We start from the raw sequence: 12,021 nt of genomic DNA on the forward strand, positions 1-12,021 counted from the left end.
TAGATAATTAGTGTCTTTTTTTTTTTTTTTTTTTTTTTTTTTTTTTAGATTCCACATATGGGAGATGTCATATGGTGTTTTTCTTTCTCTTTCTGGCTTATTTCACTTAAAATGATGCTCTCCAGACCCATCCATGTTGCTGGAAATGGCATTATTTTATTATGTTTTCTGGCTGAGTAGTATTCCATATATTTATATATTCCATGTATAAATATACCACGACTTCTTTATCCAGTCCTCCGTTGATGGACATTTAGGTTGTTTCCATGTCTTGGCTATTGTATATAGTGCTGCTGTGAACATTGGGGTGCATGTGTCTTTTCAAACTCTAGTACCATTTCTGATTCACTTTCTTTCCTCCCCTGCTTCCATGGAAAACTTTGTTTGCCATTTTATCTTCCCCAGAAAGCCCTGATCTCTACACTCTTCCTGGCTAGTGGAGGTATTCCTGATACTTCCTATCACTAATGCATTGACTAGGGATTCAGATTAAAATTCAGAGACTTTCACACAGCAGATAAGTGCCAAGCATTTGAGGAGCATTTTCACATGTACTATCTGTTCTGTCACCAAGAGACAATAATATCACCATCGTACATTAAGCAAGGTATAGCTCTGAGAAGCATGGTAAGATGACCCATTCCAGGTCACACACCAGGCAAAATTTAATGTAATTAATGTCTTTTTTGGTTCCAAAGGACAAAAACATACAAATTGAAGTCAAAACAAGGGTCACTATAGTGAGATTATGAAGAATGTCACGGAATACATTGCAAGAAATATGACAAGGTATCATCCTAATAAGACACTCTTTAGTCATTTCTCTCCCTCCCACAAAAAGTCTGTCTCCTGCTCCCCATTTACCCTCTGCCTGTCTCTTTAGTTGTTGTTTCGTATCTTTGCTGCTCTCTGTTTATTTGCTATATTCATTTCTCTGTACACTGTCTTTCTCTGCTACAGTTTTAGTTTCTGTGCTTTTCAACTTCACTTTGTCCTTAGCTCTGTTTCATCATAGCAATGACTCTGTCCCTAAACCTAGCACTCTAAGGCCTAACATTCTAAATTTACATTTTAGAGGTAAAATCTGATCTCCTCATCCCTGAGCCAGGAACCTGTGGTCAGTGGGTGGCTGGTGTCACAGAATAGAAGCCTGCCCAGCTAGTCCCGTCATGTCACTGTAGACAGCTAGCAGAGTACTATATCAAAGAAGAGAATGTGGAGACGAGGCAGTCATAACTATAGTGCCAGAATCAAGTGAACTGTCTTCTGATTTCAGCCCTGTGTTCTTCTCACTATACCAGCCTGAAGAACTGACTGTGTTTTAGTCATCTTTCAATTCCTACAACACTCTGTAAAACCAAATGCCTAGAAATTGTGGACACTGATACAATGCTGGTTGACGTGATGATTTTATAGCGAGTTAAACTAACACTGGCAGGTCATGGACATATCCTAATATTTTCACCCAAAAGTCAGCTTTCAGTTGTGTGTCATCTAACACCTGCTGGAGCCAATCCTCTAGACAGAGACAGAAGGGAAAAGGGAGAGTAAGAGGAGGATTTTTAAGATACTTTTTTAATAAATATTTTTAAGTTTCAGTGAATGCATTCTGACCTTGGAATGAATAGGACAGAAAAATGTAAACCCACTCTGCCATATGGTTATTTGTCATACTTGTGCAGTTTCCAGAAAAATCAGTAAAAATAGATTAAAAAAAAAAAAAAAAAAGCAGAAGCTGTACCAGGAGAGTGGAGAGTTCAAATACAGAGATGAAACCCTTTCTCTCCTTTCTCCAGGGCTAAATGGATCAAGACAATGGATCAAGCAAGGTGAAAGGGAGCCTACTTCTTCTTCCAGAGCTCCAGAGACTGAGGTCAGTGAGTTAGAGGTTTAGATATTCAGGCATTATTTCATCTGTTTTTCATCTGCATTGTAATATGGGTTGGTAAATACTGCTCAGTGGTAAGGACTATCTAATTTATTTTCTTCTTTGCACCATTCCCTCTTCTAGTTTGAATGTTTACAATCCATTAAGATGTCACATACATTTATTAAACCTCTCTGATTTCTTTTTTCTTTTAAAAAGATATTATTTTAGGTTTTTTCTTTTGGTTTCCTCTACATCTCATTATATGGATCTCCCACTGACTTAATCTTCTCTAGAGCAGAGTGCTTGGACTTTCTTTGGCTTAAGCTGGCACATTAATCACTTGCCTAAGTTTAAAGAGTTTAGGGTAAAGCCTCTCTCAGAGGAAATTTGCTTGAGTTGCCGTCACAGCAGCAAACAAACCACGTCGCATCTGGTGCCTTCTATTGAAAGCAATTTGCCCCTTGCCAGCAGCTGAGCTTTGTGGCCACAGCAGAGCAAGCCCTGTGGGAGCTGGGAGATATCAGCAGTAAGCAGCAGCAATGTGGACTACTTCTAATGTGGAGGCATCTCCTTGATAGCTTCCAACTTCAGGCTGTGCCTAGGAAAGGGCATGGCAGAGCCCACATCAGCACCCTGAATGTCATGACATCTTCTAGCCAACGCTAATCATGATTTTTCTATGAATCAGCTAGGAAATCTGAAGACTAATTGCCTCCCACATACTTTTCTTAGCTTTTTTTTAATGCAGTTTTAAATTTCTGTATCACTGTTTTCTGACCCCCTATACATTCTTTCCTTTCCTCTCTCTTGTGTGTAAGAATGATCTTAGAACCCTCATTCATACTAACTGCATTTTTCTTTAGTGATAGTAGAACAGAGGCTTTTCTATTCTTTAAGGATGTTTAATTTAGGTAAGACTGTTCAGGTAAAATCTTCCCAGAAATTTATTCTTTAAGGATGTTTAGTTTAGGTAAGACTGTTCAGGTAAAATCTTCCCAGAAATTTCTTCTGGATGTTCCAAGCTACTTTGAGTGTGCCTCTTTCGTAAGCTTTGCTTATTTCAACTTTGAAGACAGGGTTCCTGTTAGGTTCACTGTTAATTCCACACAGTCCCACAGAACAATATCTTGCATATATTATGTATTTGACAGTAATTATTAAATATATCAAAATAGATCCATCTTTAGAGTGACCTGGTGGATTTTTATGGATAAACATCACCTGTTTGGTCATATACAGCCCCATTATGCCTTCCTTACTCAACAAATCAGGTACTACATTCATGCTGAGTCCAAGCATGACTTCACTATTAAAATCCTTTGATTTGAATGGCTTCTTAACCCACTCTTCTCTATTTTTCCGCCATAATTAGAACTTTTCTAGCTCATTTTCCTCTTTTATTGTTTAATTAGCCCCTTATTCTTGTTGCTAAATATGATTTCCCCATTGATGCCACGGTTTCCCCTCACTATACTCTTGCACTTACCATGATATAAGGCATCCTCAGTGGAATAGGACACACCATATTTTTCTTTCAATGTCATCTTGTTGGTATTTTGGATCTTTTATAAGGCTAGCCACACCTTTGATAGAGATCCCTAGACATTATTAATAGTATTTAACATTGTCAGCTCTACAAATGCTCACTGATGTGGAATGAGTACTGAGCCTGGACCCTGAAAAAAGGGAAAGCGGCTTATATCAAAGGCCTATGCATTAGATGTCAGATTACAAAATAGCAACGTGGTTGATGGCAATTCCTGTTTAGATGTTTAACTAGCTGGACTTCATTTTTTTCACACTTATTATGGTTTTGGTAGAGAGTAAGGTAATAAAGAATTTATTGAACAAAAATTCTAATAATACTGAACTGGAATCCCCCCCTTCTTGCCAAAACTTCTCATTTGAAAGTTTTAATGGCTATTCCTATAGCCATCACATGGCCAATCTCGTATTTCTACCCTCAGCTTTGATCCTTTCTTTCATGGGTTGCAAGATCCCACTCTCAAAGTTTACCCACATTTAATTAATCTTGTCTTGTTCTAGCATCAATGTAATGCTTACACAGCAAATAAAAGGTGAAATACATTAACTCTTTCCTGCTCATTATATCCCCCTAAGTGTTCTGCTGTCATCCAAAATACATTGTAATTATTCAAAATAATTTTACTGAGCAAATATGAAAGCACTAAGCATTTTTCCAGTGATGAATATCACATCCATAATCCTCACCTTCACTTAGTTTAAACTTTAATAAAAACTTCAATAAAACTCACTACTGTTCTTCCAAAATCACATATTTTAGCTTATGACCTGGCTTCCCTATACCTGTAAGTCATCTAATCCTTCAGCATTATGATATTGTATGTAGCATATACTTAATAAGATTTTAATTACATTTGTGACTTTTGACTATTTTCCACACAGTTTCATATATAATTATCCTCTTATTTTTGTTGAACATTCCTTTATAATATTTCTTGCATTGGTCCCTTACTTTCTATCCCAAATGACTTCCGGATTACCTCATTTCCTCCCTAGGAATTATCTTCTAGTTGATTTTAATTTTCCTCATCCATCCCTATTTTCATCCAATCTGCACAATATTAGCACTTCTATCTCAAACAGATTTTTTTGGTTCCAAATAAAGGATCCTATTCTAGGTAAAATAAATAAACAGGAGAGGGAAAATAGTGTAACGTAAGGATGAAAAGCTATTAACAAAATGACCAAAGGTAAAAATTAGAAGGGTTTAAGAAATATTGATTTAGAGCAGAGATTGGAGATATGGCAGGAACTGAATTTATTCTTTCATTCTCTCCAGAAAACCATGATTTCTCATCTGTTTCCTCTCTGTGTCTGTTATATATTCTCTCTTTCTCCTTCTCTTTTTTTCTCTCCTTTCTCTTTAAATATCTTTGTCTCTGTCTCTGTCTCTGTCTCTTCTCTGTCTCTCTCCTTCTCTCCTCATCCCCTCCTCTGCCTTCTTTCCAAAGAATATAAATTCTCTTTGCACATGCATGCAGCTCAGAAGGGTAGCTCTATGCCCTGACTTCCCATAGTCTCAGTTCAGTTGCCCAGTGGAGACTGATAAGATATTATTAACACCTATTTCTAAATTCCTTGGAGAGATGAGGAGATCTGACATGCAACCTATTTCTACTCTATTCAGATGAAGTATTCATTTCCAATATTTTGCCAAAAGTGTGGAGAAAAATGGAGTTGTAGGAGGGTGCTCACAGTTTTTCATATACACATATTTCCAGAGCCCAGTACTGTGGATGAGTGGATCGGTGAGCTAATATTTTCAGAGCGGGGATACTGGGATGGGCCTACATTCCAGCTGGCATCACCTGCAGATCTTTGGAGTAAAGCCTTTGGGACTCTCATTTATAATTTATCAGATTAAATATACTTTTTAACCTTCATACTCCATATCCTCTACCATTAAATATTATTGGTTTTGTGCAACATTTTCTCCCTGATTTTGAGTCTCTTCTGCCAGGTAGAGTTTATTCACTGCCTCAAAATTTTATCAGTCATGAAATCAGTTTTATCAACATTCTCTATCATATCCACTGCCAAACAAAGCAAAAAAAAAACAAAAAACAAAAACAAAAACAAAAAACTCAAACTTAACACAAAATTCAGTTTGTATTAATCTCTACTCTGAAACCTTCTCAGAGTCCCTTCCCCAATTTGTAATTATTTGGTTTTGTTTGCAGTATTAGTTTTGCAAAAAATTATGCTTTATTAGAAATTACTTTTAATAAATGTTTAATTATAATCACTGTACTTATAAACCATTTGCTTATTTTGTGAATTTAAGTATCATTTCATAAATACATTTTTAATCTCCTTTAGGCTGCTCCCTCAGAGAACATAGCACAGAACCAGGTGTGTATGGTGGTAAATAAACCATATAAAGAGGACAATTTAGAAAAGAATGAATACTTTTTTAAAACATTTTTTATTGATTTATAATTATTTTACAATGTTGTGTCAAATTCCAGTGTAGAGCACAATTTTTCACTTATACATGAACATACATATATTCATCACATTTTTTCTCTGTGAGCTACCATAAGATCTTGTATATATTTCCCTGTGCTATACAGTATAATATCTATTCTACATTTTAAAATCCCAGTCTATCCCTTCCTATCCCCTGACCTCTTAGCAACAAGTTTGTATTCTATGTCTATGAGTCTGTTTCTGTTTTGTATTTATGTTTTGTTTATTTATTTATTTATTTATATTCCACATATAAATGATCTCATATGTTATTTTTCTTTCTCTTTCTGGCTTACTTCACTTAGAATGACATTCTCCAGGGGCATCCATGTTGCTGCAAATGACATTATGTTGTCGGTTTTTATGGCTGAATAGTATTCCTTTGTATAAATATACCACTTCTTCTTTACCCAGTCATCTGCTGATGGACATTTAGGCTGTTTCCATGTCTTGCCTATTGTAAATAGTGCTGCTATGAACATTGGGGTGCAGGTGTCATTTTGAAGTAGGGTTCCTTCTGGATAGATGCCTAGGAGCGGGATTTCTGGGTCATATTCCTAAGTCTATTCCTACTCTTTTGAGGAATCTCCGTGATGTCTTCCACAGTGGCTATGCCAAACTACATTCCCACCAGCAGTGTAGGAGGATTCCCTTTTCTCCACAGCCTCTCCAGCATTTGTCATTTGTGGATTTTTGAATGATGGCTATTCTGACTGGTGTCAGGTGATACCTCATTGTAGTTTTGATTTGCATTTCTCTGATAATTAGTGATATTGAGCACTTTTCATATGCCTATTGATCATTTGTATGTCTTCCTTGGAGAATTGATTGTTGAGGTCTTCTGCCCATTTTCAGATTGGGTTGTTTGTTTTTTTCTTATTAAGTCATATGAGCTGCTTATATATTCTGGAGATCAAGCCTTTGTCAGTTTCCTTGTTTGCAAAAATTTTCTCCCATCCCATAGGTTGTCTTTTTGTTTTACTTATAGTTTCCTTTGCTGTGCAGAAGCTTGTAAGTTTCATTAGGTCCCATTTGTTTACTTTTGCTTTTATTTCTTCTAGGAGAACATTTCTGAGATGTATGTCAGATAATATTTTGCCTATATTTTCTTCTAAGAAGTTTACTGTATCTTGTCTTATGTTTAAGTTTTTGATCCATTTTGAGTTTATTTTTGTGTATGGTGTAAGGGAATGTTCTAGCTTCATTGATTTACATGCTGCTGTCCAGTTTTCCCAACACCATTTGATGAAGAGACTGTCTTTATTCCATTGTATATTCTTGTCTTTTTTGTCAAACAGTAGTTGACCAAAAGTCTGTGGGTTCATTTCTGGGCTCTCTATTCTGTTCCATTGGTCTATATGTCTGTTTTTGTACCAATACCATGCTGTCTTGATGACTGTAGCTCTATAGTATTGTCTGAAGTCTGGAAGAGTTATTCCTACAGGCTCTCTTTCTCTTCAGTAATGCTTTGGCAATTCTAGGTCTTTTTTGATTCCATATAAATTTTATTATGATTTGTTCTAGTTCTGTGAAGTATGTCCTGGGTAATTTGATAGGGATTGCATTAAATCTGTAGACTGCCTTGGGCAGTGTGAGCATTTTAACACTATTGATTCTACCAATCCAAGAGCATGGGATATCTTCCCATTTTTTTAAAGTCTTCTGTAATTTCCTTCATCAATGGTTTATAGTTTAGAAAAGAATTAATGCCTACTGTGTCAGGGGATAAGGTAGACACTAAATGAGGAAAATAAGCTCAGGAAAGCTTTTTCAAAATGTCCTATTATTTTGTGATCTTACCAGTTTTTGAACTGTTAGCATTTTAATTCAAAGTCCAATGATATCTGTTAAACTATGTAGTAGAAATTTTACTTAAGGAAGCAAACTCTTCTCAAGAATTTTAATCAATGATCCAAAAATTGAGTCAGCTACTGTGGTGCTATGAAGTCTCCTTATCCATTTATTATTACTCTTCTGTACCCTTCTTGGTAACCCTATTGGTAACTAACTTGAACTCTATATATGAGAAACTAATAAGATATCCTATCTTAAGCTGCATTATTTAGTTCAGACCCCACTTGTTTAGATTGGCAGGGTAATTAATCTAAGTAAATGTCTTTATTACATATTGCCTCAAGACTCAAGCCTGCCTTTGGGAATTCTGTAGCTCTATTGGAAGTCAGTTGTGAGACTTTCCCCAATCAGCCTCCTGTTCATTACATTCTATGTTAGCCTAGTCATTATTCTCCAAAGACAAAAATAACAGAAATCAGGAGAAAAGAAAAAAGCCCATTACAGGTTCTTCTTTTGCATCCTATTTTGATAAAGGTACAGAATCAACAAGCGTTGGTAATTATACCTTTTGCATAAGCTAAAGCTCATTAACAAAGGAAATATAAAAACCTAGTCCTTCATTCTCAAGGAATAAAGGGTATAAGTGGAGTAGTGACAAACATTGCAGAACTAATCATATATTTATTTCTGTTTTTTGAGGTAGAGTCAGTTTACAATGTTGTGTCAATTTCTGAGGTACAGCACAATTTCATACATGGATAGACATATTCATTTTCATATTCTTTTACACTATAAGCTACTATAAGACATTAAGTATATTTCCCTGTGCTTACAGTATAAATATGTTTATCTATTTTATATATATCAGTCAGTGTCTGCAAATCTTGAACTCCTAGTTTATCCCTTCCCATCCCCCTCCCTCCTGGCAACCCTCAATTTGGTATACTGTATCTGTGAGTCTGTTTCTGTTTTATACATAAATTCGTTTGTCTTTTTTTTTAGATTCCATATATGAGTGATAACATATTTTATGGCTGAGTAATATTCCATTGCATGAATGTACCACAACCGTATTTTTATTTCTGACTTAATATTGCAGTCATTACCCTTACTTAGGGCTACAGTGCTTCTTTCAACCTCACCACAATGAGAAGCCCTGGACCTAACCCTGGCACAGCACATTCTAATTTAGGGCATGCAGAAAGCATTTAGCTCTGTTAGAATTTTTGTTTAGTATAAATTGCAAATTTGGTTCTATGATGTATAGGAAAAGAGTCAGGAGTATGGGTTGATGGTCTAGTCTTGCAGGCACAAGAAGAAACATAGCTTTGATAGGCAGCATGTTTCCACACAGAGCTGGGTCTTCTTAAGTGCTTGTAGATGAGGTTATTTTTATCACATATATAGGCTGTTCAAGCCAGAATGGTACACACCTATAATTCACCATAAGTGAAACAATTGGATTCAAGGTCTTAATGCAAACAATTAAATCTTACTCTCCAGAGGAAGGAGGTATAGCACATGGACTTCAGTACTTACTCTATTGAGGTTGCTTCTCAGGCCTTTATAATATTTCATTTGATCTTCATAACAGTACCATGAGGTACCTATGATTGTGCTTCCTTTAGAAACAAGAAAATTAATTCTGAGAGGTTAAACAAAGAATCCAAGCCCATACAGTCAGATTGTGTCAGGGCAGAGCTGTATTTGAATACAGGTTTCCATGGTTCAAATAAGTAAGTAGGTAGTGTCATCTATATCACATATTATGAGAAAGTAAATTTTTTATTGAACTATTTTCAGAATGCCAGTAAAAGAGAATGAAGACCAATGAAACAGTCTTCAAATAGTGGGAACTTACTTGAACTGACTAATCCTTAAATAACTTCCCACTTATTTCCCTTTTACTGGAACAACACTCTCAGTTAATTGTATCAATTGTTTCAATGACACATATTTTTGCATTTCATTCAAAGGTAAAATTAAAGTTCATGTGTCCTCATTAAAATCATCTTATTCCTTAATTACTTTTAGTGCTTTTCCTTTGAACAATGGGGATTTAGTCTGCAGCTGACCGTATTTTCCCTACTACATCGTGGTTTCCATCAGTTCCTCTGTGGTAGACACAGAGACAAATCATCCTGATCCCCTTTTAAGGAAGGACTTTCTGCCCAGCTGCATGGAATGAAGTAAGTGATGGGTCTTGAAGTCCTGATGGGATGCCCAGCTAAGCTTTCAGTGTGGTACCTGATGAGCTAGAGACCAAAGGTAGTTGAACCTGGCTCAGAGAACATCATCATGGGGAATTTCTCGTTGTCTCTGCAGATACCAGTGGAGATAGAAGCAGACTATTGAAGACCAGACAACACCAGAATCCCAAAGATCAGGTACCATATTTTATGGAAGCCTTCTTATAACTGAGAAAGCATGTCAAGGGAGCAGGAGAAAAAAAAAAAAGAAAGAAAAGCTTAAATTTGTTGAGTTTAAATCCAAATTGATGGTAAACCATCATGCTGAACTATTTACCAGGTAATGATAAGATTGTGTTCCTATCATACAAATCGGGGACTCAATTTAATAAAAAAAAATAAAGTTTGACTTTTCTACATTTATACATATATTTACAAAATGTTAATGTATAAAAATTAAATTTTTAGACTTTGGATTTGAGGCTTATGAAACTTATATCCACTGCATTTGATTTTCTACGGTCTTCCTTGTTTTTAGTTTCTTTTAAGAGAAATAAAAATAAATCTGACAGTGAAAGAGAGAAAAGTTTGTGCCGAAGAAGAGATGGGGAAGAAGCTATAAAAGACACCAAAGAGGAGACTCTGAAGTAAACATAGGGGAAGAAAGCATTTTCTTCTCCCAAAATACTTACCTTAAAGGGGCAACACAGATGAATTCCTCTTTTAGGCTGTGTCAGAAAGCATTTTTCTCTTCCCAAAATACTTGCCTTAAAGGGGAGATCCAGATGATCTCCTGTTTTAGGCTGTGTCAGATGGAAAAGTTTCCCCAGCTGAAATATCCGACATGCCACTACTGCATGGCAACTTACGTTCATTACTACTGCCTGTCCCCGGAGCTCCTTGATGTTCTTATAAGCTATTTGTTGTCCTCAAGTATGTCATCATGTGTTAAGTTATATGTTTTGAAAGATGGGGTACCAGGTTAGCTGAAAAGGTATTACTAAGTTAAAAATAGAGGAGGAGAAGAGGGGAGAGGAAAGGGTCTAAGAAGAGAGAGAGGAATGAAAGGAGAAAGTGAAAGAAGAAGGGAGGTGCAGGGATAGAGGAGAAAAAGTTGAAAATTCCTAGGGCTGCTAATTTGGGAAGGTTATTTCTTAGAGAAATAGAAAATTGGACAATTGTCCTGTGTAAATGGTCTGTTTTGGTGTTGTTTTGTTTTATTTTATCAAATCCTTTCTTCTCATCTTCTCCCCTAATACTGAGGGGTTCCACACTGTCAGTTCAAAAGTGCTTCTGAGACATAGCTTGGTAAGAATCAATACAGTCCAGTTAGTCAAATTTCAAGTCACTGAATAGCACCTGTTCTATCTGTAATAAAGTAAGTCATCTTTTTCTGAATGAGCTGAGTCTGAAAGCTTGGGAGGAGACAGGAAGCACTAATGCACTGCAGTGTTTAAACAAATCAATGCACCGCTCTACCTTGAAAACCACCAAGCAAACAATTGATACCCAGCAGGCCCTGCACTTAAGGCAGCTCCAGGCAGCTACCAGGCCTGCTATTTATTTCCATTTCTTGATACCTTTGGAACATCATTAGCCACAGGGAAGCATTAGGAGGACAAGTGAGCCAGATTCACATCTGTCTAAGTAACTGTGAGAACTAATCTTTTCAGAAGATTAGAATGCTGCTTAGAATTTCACTTCTGCTGATGGTATTACCCTGACCAGATTGACTGTAAACATTATTTTCAAAGGGGTTGCTTCAGCTCTGTCTGTCTCTGTGGGAAAATTTTTATTTTTATTTTTCCCTAAAAAGGACTAGCAGGGGCTGACTTTCTATTCCAAATTCAGGCCATGCTTTTCAAATCATTTATCCTTCTTCTCATGAAAAATGAGATGCCACTAAAACAAACCTTACAAGACAGACCACAAAGTGACAGACAAATAGCATCTTAATACCTTCTTATACAGGCACTTAAATGTGTTTTTTTTTTCCCTTTCTCCTTCTCAAAAAGATAAATGTTCTGGGTAAATAATCAACCAAGGTTTTTATTTTCTCTTTTGCTTTCAGAGTGTGTTGTCAAGCTTGGTAAATTTTTTAGCAGCTGTCAGAGTAAATTTATTACCGAAGATGTCTACATTCTTATGTAATCC

The sequence above is a fragment of the Camelus dromedarius genome, chromosome 16 (genome assembly GCF_036321535.1).
Source record: "Camelus dromedarius isolate mCamDro1 chromosome 16, mCamDro1.pat, whole genome shotgun sequence".
NCBI lineage: Eukaryota > Metazoa > Chordata > Mammalia > Artiodactyla > Camelidae > Camelus > Camelus dromedarius.